Source organism: Phasianus colchicus, chromosome 1 (genome assembly GCF_987193195.1).
Source record: "Phasianus colchicus chromosome 1, bPhaCol1.hap1.1, whole genome shotgun sequence".
NCBI lineage: Eukaryota > Metazoa > Chordata > Aves > Galliformes > Phasianidae > Phasianus > Phasianus colchicus.
In genome coordinates, this window is record NC_143436.1 from 21,413,606 (window position 1) to 21,425,472 (window position 11,867).

Sequence of the window (11,867 nt, forward strand, 5' to 3'; positions counted from 1 at the left end):
TGAAGTCATGTTTGTGCTTGTGGCCTCATTAGATTATAACTCGATTGTTGACTTGAATTCTTGTAAGCCTTATACACATGGGACTTGCCCTCTCTCATTTGGAGGGTATCACATAATGGATATTTATCTATAGAGATATGCCATCTCCTCATAGCCAAGCCTCGGGGTCAATAACCTCAGGTCTAGTTTTCACATTTTACAAATTTTCTTATTGCTCAATTGGCAGAGGCTGTTCAATACCTAGGCTGGAGCTGAGAAGATTAAGTGTTAACCATTTCTTTGTCCAATTTTAAAGACACATTCTTTTTAAAGTCAATTTTTTTAAAAAAATATCTTCTCCCTTTTAAAATATTTTTAAATTAATTTTTAATACCTCCTCCTTGTATTAAAACAGTTGGAGGGCAGAGCTTGGCCATGCATATACATATCCTATGACAGGTATCACTCCCTGTGAGTGCTGTGTACCTGCCATTCCAGCAACGAGAGATACAGTTTTCAAATCAAACAAAAAACCAGAAGCAACCTGGAAATTCTTTTCAGTTACCTCCAAGAGCCTAAGAGGACTAAGAATTCTCATATTTCATCAAAATCTGCTTCAAAATCACGTTTTATTTATTTTTTATATTTATTTCCTTTCACTTCATCCTTGATATTTCGACTTTCTTTCACTGCAGAAGCAATGAAAGCTCTACATTCGATACATGGACTGGGGAGATTTTCAAAAGCCTCACATTTTAGAAGGTTTTCCTAAAGCTTCCCAAAGAATATGAATAACCTGTGCAATGGCTCCATATATTAAAGGGCAATTTGGTGTAACAATTCCGTATTCTCATTGCACTCATACTTTAAAAAGAGCCAAGAGACATCCTGGGATGCTTTCTAGCAGGAGGGAAGGTACAAAACTAATTTTCCAACTGCTCTGTTTACTTTGCATACCTTGTGGGCAAAAGTTGGCAAGAAACAACTGGAAGTTGTTTACTTTGAAATTATCACCCCATTTACAAGATTCAAGAGCAAAGTCTTCTAAAAGGAGGTAAGAGGAAAAAGGAAATGACTACATGCATGGTTTGCACTACACTACTAGCACAGTCCATGTGCTGGTAATGCACAGGAGGTCATTAGCTAAAAAAAGAAAACCACTGGGCACTGAGAAAGCTGGCCTATTCTCACACTCCTCCACAAAGTGCGTATAGACACCATGCTTACAGCATCCACTGAGAATAAAAGCCCTAGCAAGGTCCATGCAAAATGACTGTATTCAATTTAAGGCCACCTCGTATTATTCCCAATGGAAGTGAACCACACAAGGGCACTGCTGTTACTGAATACACAAACTCAACACCCAAACTTTGTTCGTAAAAGCCTCCTTTTCCCTGACTAATAGGGCCACCCAGAAGGAGATGAGCAGGAAAGGATGACAGCAGCAGACATAGCCGTGGCTTGATAACACAAAGAAATTGGCAAAAATATCAGTTAAAGTGAGTCTTTAATAGTCTTTTTTTTTCTTCTTCTTTTTTTAATCCTTTCAGCTTCTCAATCCAACACTGCAAAGATGCACGTTTTGGTGTGGCCGTGCTGTAAAACACATCAGAGTTGCAATCAGGCTTTTAAAACAACTTCCTTCAAAGCCACAAAATAGCTACATGTAATAGAGTTTAATGCCAGATCAGCTCTTCTGTCCACTTCACAAAACAGTCGTGGTAGCAGATCCAAGCAGTTACCAGCCGCTGACGGTGGGAATAACTTACAGGAGAGCTGCCACTGATGCCTCCATATCACCAACTGATGGTCTATGCATGCTGATAACCCATTTGCCACAGCTCCCCCTGTGCCAAGCCACCTCACGGGTACAGAGAGCTTGAAGTAGAAGTACTTTGCAGAAGGCTCTGCTCAAGCCAGTTAATCTGGGAATGCAGGTCTCCTCTCGCATTGGGGCTTCTGGAGAGAGGAGCAGGACAGATAACAGAGCTAGCAGGTCTTTATCCTTCCTGGTTGAGAAAGAACACTGTGGCATCCATTTGCCATACTTACATACTAAGAAAAAATACTCATATTAAATTGGATTTTTCACCTTGGGATTCTGCAAAATTCATCAAAAAGCAGCAATGGAAAAAAAAAATAATCAGATAACTGAAATTATCTGCTAAATGCAAAACAAAACCAGAAACCATTGAGTCACCGGTCAAGAAACCTACAAGACTCCACTGCATACAGCAGATCATATACATGGCACTCTGGCACCGAAAGCAGCTGCACACGAAGCAGCCCAGACTTTGTGTATGCTAGCAAACAGGCCTGTTTGGTCTGGCAAATGCTATTAGCACAGTGAAGAGTTTTGGAAGGAGACACAGCAGCAAACAACATGACCTTGTCATATTACTATACATGAAAGATGTGGGTAAAATAGAAAAGACTCTGAGAGGGAGGGAAGGAATGCAGGTACGTAACCATGAATTTACAGCCTCTTCTTCTCCCAGCAAGCTTAGTCCTCACTGCTCCTTCATGAAAAAGCTCCAAGTTTCTGATGCTACTGAATTCTCTTCTGATATCAGAGCTCTCATTCAAGTATAATTGAAGTAGACTAATTATGCCACAAACAACAGAAAACGCAGCCTGCCTCTTCAGATTATCAGTAGGAGAAAATAGCATGAAGAGTTTAGTTTCAAGGATACTGTTTACATTTCTAAAATGTACTTATTTATTTCACAGGCCCGAGGATCAAAATGAACAGATAAGAACTAATTGCTACAACTGGGAAAAGTAAATTGGGAAGTTTTCGCCAAGCACACCTGTACACAATAATTTGAAAAGCAGCAGTATAAGCAAGGCAGACTGTCAAAGTGCAATTAGACAAGTGGAAAGTGTTACTCTGAGCAACTGAGATACTATGTTTTGATAACTAAGTTACCTTGGAGATGACTCACACACACAAGTTGCTTAATGTCATTTTACACTATAGGTCCAGAAGGTATAAAAGTATGCATAAAAATCACTATGAAATCAGAGAGCATCAATCAGAAATGTAAAGTAAATACATTCTCCTGGCAGATTATTAAACTTAATTTGAGGTCACATTTCAACCTAAAGCCAAAGCAAATAAACCCCCCCATGGCCATCTCTTCTCTTGACACACCCAAGCAACCACACTGCAGAGCTCTACAAGAGGACCTCCTCTTCCTCAAGTGAGCAACACACCTCTTGGAAAGGAGAAAGAGAGATTAATATATATATAAATGTCAATCCAAGCAAATCCTTAGCCCACCTGAGCAGCACGACCACCACTAGCGAGAGGGAGCTCTACTGCCTCAGGCTTCTGTGCAAATAGCTGCCAGGACAAAGCGCCTTTTGACGTGTGCTTGTTCCTGCTGGGAGAGACGAAGAAAAGATGCTTTAGTTAAAATATAAGACAAGGGGCTGGACAACATGCACAGCTGAAAAGAAATCACGTGCTCCGTGGGTTTCTTAGTATCTTAAGCAAAAAGGCATTTGTAACTGGCAGTTCAAGAAAATGAGGAATTTTCCAACATGTCATTTGTATAAACGTAAAAGGAGGAAGAGTAAGGCAGGTGAAATCTATTGATTTCACACTGAATTCAGCAAGTGAAGACTTAACAATGTGTCAACAAACATCAAATCAATCAGATTTTAAGAACAGAATACAAAAAATACATGCCAAATAGATTAAAAAGCAGTTAAATCAGAGATCTCACAGTTGTCATTGCTGAATAACATCACAAAGCAACTGTAATACTCCTTGTGCAGTTCACAGAGACTGGAATTATGCTCTATATCTCTTATTAGTTTTATTGCCTGCCTGGAAATAAGCACATCTTCTGCAATAAAATTAATGGATTACATGGTTTAGTAGCATGGTAAATAATAATAGAAAGGATATCACACAGAGTTATCTCAATAATTTGTCAAGCTGAGCTCATTCCAGCCAAAACACTCTTAAGACATCTGAATGCAGATGTATCTATCTAGTAATAAGGAATGTGAGTAGGTTTGCAAATCAGAGGACTGTGAAGTTAAGAAGTAAAGAAACCAGAAAAGATAGAGAAGTCCTCATAGACACATAACCAAGCATCACACTAGGAGTTCATGTTGTTATTAAAGAGGCTAATGTGGTTGATTGATGCAAAGATACAAAAATAAATAGAAACACTGAATGGGGTAGGACAGCATGTAGCAATAATGAGCAACATGGCAACACTACAACCTGTCCCATGGCTGATGCTCAAAAAACCAAACCAAAAGAAAATGTTGAACAACAAACCCAGAATGATATTGCTCTGCATTTTCACTAGTGTTACTGAACACTGCATCAAATGCACAGTGGACTATGAAATGCTTGCAGACCTTCCCACTGCTAAATGTCAAAAGAAGAGACCATCCGTTAATGAACATTAAAGGCATCTCCCTGCAGTAAGTAAATGTGTACCAGGGTTGTGGGGTTGCCAATATAAAGGAAATCTTTTGGGTTTTCAACTCACCAGTTTGGGTGGGCAGGAGAAGGCAACACTTGGAGCACACAGCACATGTATGCTGCTCACCTACAATATCCACTTTGCAGCTGTAGAGTTATGGACTCCTGAAAAACTTCTTATGAGCACTCACAAGGACACTTTGTGTCGGAGTAAGTCACCAAGATACAAGCTATATCTTCATGTAGCATGTTCAGGAAGAAAAAAAAAAATAACCAAGAAGCAACAGGGTTTGGTTGGTTTCTTACGTTTGCAATTTGCACTCTGCAGATCTCTGTTTCTGCCTTGTGATCACACCTAGAACTTACTGTCAGTTAATTCAGAAGGGAAAAAGTTTCCATTGCTGATGACCTGAATCAAAATTGCACACAAAATCTTTTTTCTTTCTTTCTTTTTTTTTTTTTTAAAAAACATTTTTTCCTTTTAAGATACTTATCACTCCCACCAGGCTGGAAATTGAATCATAGAATAGCTTGGGTTGAAAGAGACCTTAGAGACCATCTAGTTCCAATCCCTTGCCATGGGCAGGCTGCCACCCAGCAGCTCAGGCTGCCCAGGACCCCATCCAACCTGGGATTGAGTGTCTCCAGGATGGGGCATCCACAGCTTCTCTGGACAATTTGTTTCCAGTGCCTCACCATTCTCTAACTAAAAATTTCTCCCTAATATCTAACCTAAATCTGCCTCTTTAAATTTAAAGCCATTTCCCCCTCTCCTCTCAGACCACATAAAAGGATGGTCTCCCTCCTGCTTATAAGCTCCCTTCAAGCACTGGAAGGCCTCAACGAGGACTCACCAGAGCCTTCCCTTCTCCAAGCTGAACAAGCCCAGTTCCCTCAGCCTTTCTTCCTAGGAGAGGTGCTCAAGCCCTCTGACCATCTTTGTGGCCCTGCTCTGGACCCACTCCAGCAGCTCTGTCATTCTGAAGATAGTTCTGTCTTTCCTGAAGAAGTTAAATTATTGCTTTTTTTTTTTTTTTTTTTTTTTTCCTCCATAAAATTCAACAGGCTCACTGCTCAACCAATTTGTCTCATATTGATTAAATGAAGAAAACACACAAGTTCAACACGTCACACCAACATATTAATGAATGACAAATTAATGATCTTCTCGTGCATTTAAGAGAGATACAACGTACCTTGTAACTTCCAGTTACAATGAACACAACCAGAATCATTAAAGAGAAAGGACTGACTAAATAACTATGAAGAGCTGAAGGAAACTGTAGCCTACTAATGTGAGCCAAGTATCTTATCTTCAGGAAAGTAACTTTTATTTGCCATGTATGCCCACTGATGTCCAAGAAAAAGTTGACTGAACTGCCCCTTCTGACTCAGGGAAAATAGATAGAACTCTGGGAGATCTCACTCTGTATTTCAGTAGCACTTGTTTTACCAAATCAATATATTTCATTTTTTTCTATCCTTAACTTTCTGTGGCTGAAGACACTTGAATAATAATTATTTTCCTACATGGATTAAATAATTGCTCCATCCTCAATTCTAAATAGCGACACAAATAGGAATGCAAGTGCTGTATCTTTATATACAAGTGTATTATAGGTACATACATCTGTCAGGAAGAAGTACTGTCTCTTCTTGAGCAATATAGAAGCTGCAGGGAAAAGGATGTGAGGAGCATACTCTGGGAATTTCTATATATTTAAAACACAACCAGTTAGTATAGCCAGAAGGTTAAGCTTGAAATGTGAGAATTCATTTCTATGTCACTTTTCCAGGAGCCCTGGGAGACTCAGCTATCACCTTAATGATCTCTAGACACGGGAAGATTACTGTTGGGTTTATGAGAATTCCCTTCAAACTGAGCTGACACGTAGAACTAATCCAGCTTATCTAGAAAGATGCTAGCCACATCTATTCAGCAATAAACATCAACTTATCTTTTTCTTCGAAAAAATGCAAGTTCTGTAACAATTAAGTTTAACTGCTAAAAATCACATGGACTTTATTTAAAAAAAATTAAAGTCAAGTTGGTCGTTGGCAGTTCCTATGTACTTCATGCAGCAGAACACTCTTGATGGTCTACCAAAAGACAGGAAGGACAGACTGAGTGGCAAAGTTTCTCCACTTCTTTCCAGTTTGTTGTAGGATTGAGAAGGATTTAATAACTTCTAGCAGAAAGAAAGAGATGACATATCTGCAGCATAAAGAAAGTGACTGCTGTCACACGACACAAAATCCATTCACTGCAAATGACCAAAAAGCCTCTACTCTTTACTTGTGGCCCTAAATTAGCAATATCAGTTACTGAGAAAAGCCAGCAAAACAGTAGAAATAGTGCTATAATTAGATATCCAACTTTCTAAAAACATATTTTGACTGAATAAAGCAAAATTCCTGTTTGCAGTTCTTTCAGCACCAAACTAAGCTGTTTGCCCATGTGCAGGAGGTGGAAGAGTCCATATCTAGCACCAGCCCAGGAAAACAAAAGCTCGGCAGCTACCCATAGAGGTGGAGGACAGTCACTTACAGGGCGCTTCGCCTTGTAAGGTGCTGGGTGAACTCTGTCCTCTGGCAACTGTCAGGGAACTCAGCATGGAGCTAATCATCAAGCTGCCCCGGCGCCAGCACTGGCTCCCAGAAGCTAGATTTCAAAGAGAAACCCAACAACCCAAGGAGCACGTGGTGGTGACCACAGCTGTGCTGACACACTCCCGGGGTTGAACTCTGCCTTGCACTGCAGCAGCCTGCAGCTGGGTGATTGAGCTTGGTTGGTTGCTCGGTGCTTGGCTTTGGTGTGTTTAACTGTTGTTGCTGATCTTTGTTAGGTATGGACACTTCAGGGAGTTATGAGGCTTCCCTCCAACATCCAAGACAGAAAGAAGCTTAGAGAGATCCAAAAGCTATCTATTCCTATAGAGACAGAAACCAAGAAATGCTCAGTTTTAACAGATACCCATGAATTACCTGCCTAAGGACAAGTCCCAACTCTCCAGTGCTTGGGCAAGCACGTGTCCTCAGCCTCCTCTGTCCATCTGTTTCTTTAGAATCTTCCCAGGCACAGACTTCACAGCCTCCTTCTAAAGCCAAGCCTGGGCAATTTTCTGGACAGTTAGGGAGCTTCTCTGTAATACTAAGCCACTGGTGGGTACATAAAATGACCATCCTCAACTTCTTATTTCTTCCTTTCCTTATTTCTACTTTGTCTATGCAAGTTTTGACCAAGCAGGGAGTAAGAGGTTAAAGACTTGCTGTCTAAATATTGCACTTCTAAAAGAGACTCCATCTAAACGCCTTACTCAGGTTACATGTGCAGTGCTTTTGTTTGTTGGTTGGTTTTTAAATGAGAATTAAGAGATGAATATCAAATCCAAGCTGGCCCCTATTGAAACAAAACTAGTCAAGTAATACTTGACTAATTCTAGTTGCACCTGGTTTTATTATAGCTAGTGATTACTTTTTTTTTTTTTTTTTTTTTTTAATTCTAATGGAAACCATCTAAACAGAAGAGGATCCTCTCTTACTATAAACTGAGGATTCCATACTGGTTGAGAAAGCCTGCAAGAAAAGGGAAAATAGATATCCACTACTGAGCTGAAAAGACAAAGGCGAAAAAGTAGAAGGAATGCTTCATTAGAGTTGTTTGTTTACTTAATTCAATTTTTAATTGTTTAGACTCTCATCTCACTAAGACGTGCTAACTTTACTTAAAGAAGGCCCCACAGTTTTTATTTGCATAAATCAAGTGTGTTTAATGAAGTGCACATTAGCTCATCATCACATTGGTTCTGATGAGGAACTGCATAAGCGACAATGCCAAGCTATTTTGGGGAATATTCATTATATGTCTAAAGAACAATCTGACTGGAAGAAAGTGAGAACAAAATGACAGTAAAAAAATGGCAGCAATTACTTTAGTAGCAGTTAACGTTGCCATTAACTGCTTGCTGGCAAGAGTTTAAAGTTGCAAATCCTAATTTAAGCTCGTTACCTTAATTTTACAGTTGTAATTCAATAGTCAGAATGTGGCACTGGTGTAATAAATATCTTCATTCAGTGCTTCATACAATAAACATTTTAAAAGTGAATTCAAAATTTCAAAATCTAGGTGTTACAGAAATATAAACGATTAGTATCATGTCATCATTAAAAAAACTACATATGTACAAACAGTTTTCTTAAAAACAAGCCAGAATTCAAACATGTTACCAACAGGTCACTGGTATTTTTGTTATTCACAGGCATTCATGAAGAGAATCATAGAATGTCTTGTGTTGGAAGGGACCTCCCAACTCCCAGGAAATCTCCCTTCAAATGTACATTTATATTTGGGGAGCTTATGCACCCATAGCAAACAGCCCCTAGTTTTGGAAAGCTATTTAAAGCCTGTACGCCACTTCCAATAATATCTGCAGGAAGACTCAGGCAGCAAATGGCTGTGCCCTTAGTGAGGATATTTTATATACTGATATCTGTAGATTCTTCAGTTAGATGTACAAAGCACGATTTGGCGAGAAGGGAAAACACACCTTTCTCCTGCCAATTCCCAGAATCCATGTGGGAGGAAGGATGGGAAGAAGAAAGCTGCTCACTGCTACCTTCTGAAACCCAGCAAGGTGAGTGCCATGACCGAGACCATCACAGCCTCCCCTGCACAGACCTGCCTCCCGCTGCTGATCCCCACGGGAATCGATAGGAAAGTAGCTCAGCTGAGTCACATTTTCTAGGGAAAACACCATTTCCAAAGAACGTGAGTGCTGTTGGGCTCCAGTTCTCGATCACACCCGATTTAGCTGACCCCAGCTGTCTGCCTTGTCCCTCTGCCAGCACGGAGATGAGCAGGAGGCTTCATGCTACCGGACTTCCCCACATTACGCTCTAGCACGAACAGCCATACAGTGCAGCTCACATTCATGTGCCAGGCTGTAAACACTAGCACACTCGAGCTCCAATAGGAAACAAGGCTGGATGGCAAAGTAACCTCTGGCAAAAGGACAGGATGAACAGCTGGATGCTTCAGCTCCTGGAGCACAAGTCAGAGTCACAAGTGTAGTTATTATGCCATCCTTCCCATGTTGTCAGCAACCCGGGAGTATCAGAGAAATCTGGTTAACAGAACTGTTAAAAGTGCTTATCAAGAGCATCCAAAGCTTCAGGTGCACGTCTGGACTTCACTTTACTACTAAAAGCAGCATCAAGTTTAGCTGGATCAACACCAGCTTTGCTCAGTTATATCAGATCACTGTAAAAGCATTTTAAAAAGAGAAGTTTCTATTCTGCCTTCAGTCAGACTCGGTTCCCACCACGCTTGGAAACCACAAGTATTCAAGGCAGCGGGGACAAGCCACGCCAGGCTCGGAAGCAGACTTCCTCCCTTTTGTTTTGGCTGGAAGCATGCTCTGTTCTGGCCTTTCCACGCAGGCAGCAGCCCCCGCACCAGAGGGATGTGTGCAGGACCCAGGAGGATGGGTACGGAGTGCCGAGCTCACTCCTCGGAGCACAGGGAACGGGTCGCCCTGCTGCTCTGCCCACATCCAGTATGCAGCCCTGCTCCACCAAAGCCGGTTACATACCGTAAGGTTTGGAAAGGCAGGAGAAAGCATTTCCAGCCCAGCTTTGGGGCTGACATCCCTAGAAAAGGAAAGCTCGGGGTAATGCCAGGTACGTGCCAGCAGCCCATTACTTACCGACCCCAGCTTCCTTCTAGATTCCATTGTAATGAGAACATAAATAGCAGAACAAGCATATATCGCTCTTGAATGAATTACCTATTGAGAGTTCCCTCTGGTGTTCAATAAGTTAATCATCACATTCAAGGTAACAACAACGTTAGCTACAAAAGCACTAAGTTCCTCCACAAACAAGTTTTCATTCCATGGTGAGTGCAGCAATAGGGATGGGACCGCAGCCTTGCAACACGCCGATAACAAAGGCAACGCTATTCCCAATTGGGCACCAAAAACTTGCGGTTCATTCTCTGTACATTCACCCCGGGTCTGACTAAGGCAGGAAGAACCCCAGTTATTTGTTCCCGATGCCTTCTGTCTCCGGGTGGCACCGCCACTGCAGCCTCCCAGAAGACAAAGTCACACGCTCAGGTACAGCCCATCGCAACAGGGAACGGCAGAGGTGCTCTGCACTGCCCCAATAACTATGCTTTGAGTCACAACTGTTTCGGGCCGGCACTTTCGTTCACCGGCACGAACCAGGAGCGAAACGCACTATATCTAATTAACAGTTTGGAAAGAAAGTTTAAAGCTGCCTCCGCGACGAGACACAAACAAAACGCGGCTGAGCTCCCGAGCTGGAGCCGGCGGTGCGAGGGGCGGAACGCGGGGCCGGGGCCGCACCGCACCGAGCGTTGCGAAACCCGGGCGGAGAGCGGGTGCTCGGCGGGCACCGGGACAGCCGGCAGCGGGGAGCGGCAGCGGGGGGCCGCAACGCCTGCACGGCGGCGGAGGAACCACGCCGGGAGCGCGGAGCCGCGGTTCGGAAGCCCCGTAACCAACCCCAGGCGTCCCCGTCCCTCCGCCCTGCCCGCGGCGGGGAAGGGTGAAGTTGCAGCGCCCGCGATCGGCGGCTGCAGGCGGGGGGCAGAACGGGCAGCTCGCCCCCGGCCCGGCGCGCAGAGGCAGGGAAGGGGCTGCGTTACCTTCAACAGGTGCAGGCGCCGGCGGAGGCAGCCCGCGGCGCGGACGCTCGGCTCGGAGGCGGCTCCCGGCAGCGCGGGGCGGGCGGCGCTGGGCGGAGGCGCTCCGGCAGCCCCCCGGCGGCCGCCCCTGCTCCCGGCGGGCCCCGCCGCCGCCTCGCCAGAGTCAGCGCGGAGGCGGCAGCGGCAGCGGCCACCTCGGAGAGAGGAGGGAGGGAGAGAGAAGGGAGGGAGAAGAGAAGAAGAGAGAGAGAGAGAGGGAGGGAGGGAGGGAAGGCAGCGAGAGAGCAGAGAGAAGCGCCCCGAGAGGGATCGATCGATCGATCGTCACATGGCGGTCGCGATCCACCGCCGCCCCCCGACAGCCGAAGCCTACGGCGGGGAGCCGGAGAAAAGCTGCGAGGAGGGGACACACCTGTAGGCGCAGCACATATCCGCTGTGAGCACAATGCGAGACAGGAAACTGAAAAAACAGCCCAGGGAAGGAGAGAGGCTCCCGTTCGTCCCTCCTTCCCTCGCTCCCTCCCTCCGTCCTCTTCCTCCTCCTCCTCCTCCTGCTCTCTCCACCCCCTGCCCCTGGTCAGGCTCCGCTGTCTCCTGCAGGCAGAACCAGGCGGAGGGCCGGCGGGAGGAAGCAGTCGCACTTTCTCCCTTTGCCTTCCCCTCTTCTCATTGTTCCGCCCGCCGGCCAGGCGCGGCCAGGGGGCTCCCCCGTGGGGCCGGGAGCCGCCGGGAGCCTCGAGCCGCGGCCGAGCGCGGCGTCGCAGGGAGCCG

The 11,867-nt window shown here is 44.5% G+C and overlaps 1 protein-coding gene across 6 annotated transcripts in view; it reads right to left on the reverse strand.

Annotated features, from left to right (window-relative positions):
* The window catches only part of PLXNB2 (plexin B2), a 250,023-nt gene extending 238,376 nt beyond the window's left edge, over positions 1-11,647 (reverse strand). For 2 of the 6 annotated variants that reach the window (XM_031614983.2, XM_090136755.1), the window contains exons 1-2: positions 11,509-11,647; positions 3,263-3,365 (exon numbers count right to left, since the gene is read on the reverse strand). The gene's annotated coding sequence lies outside the window, so the exon portion shown is untranslated. Of the gene's footprint in view, positions 1-3,262; positions 3,366-11,096; positions 11,174-11,508 lie in introns of those variants that run through there. The other 4 variants (XM_031614992.2, XM_090136750.1, XM_090136751.1 and 1 more) reach the window with 4 other exon arrangements.
* Between the last annotated feature and the right edge of the window lie 220 nt (positions 11,648-11,867).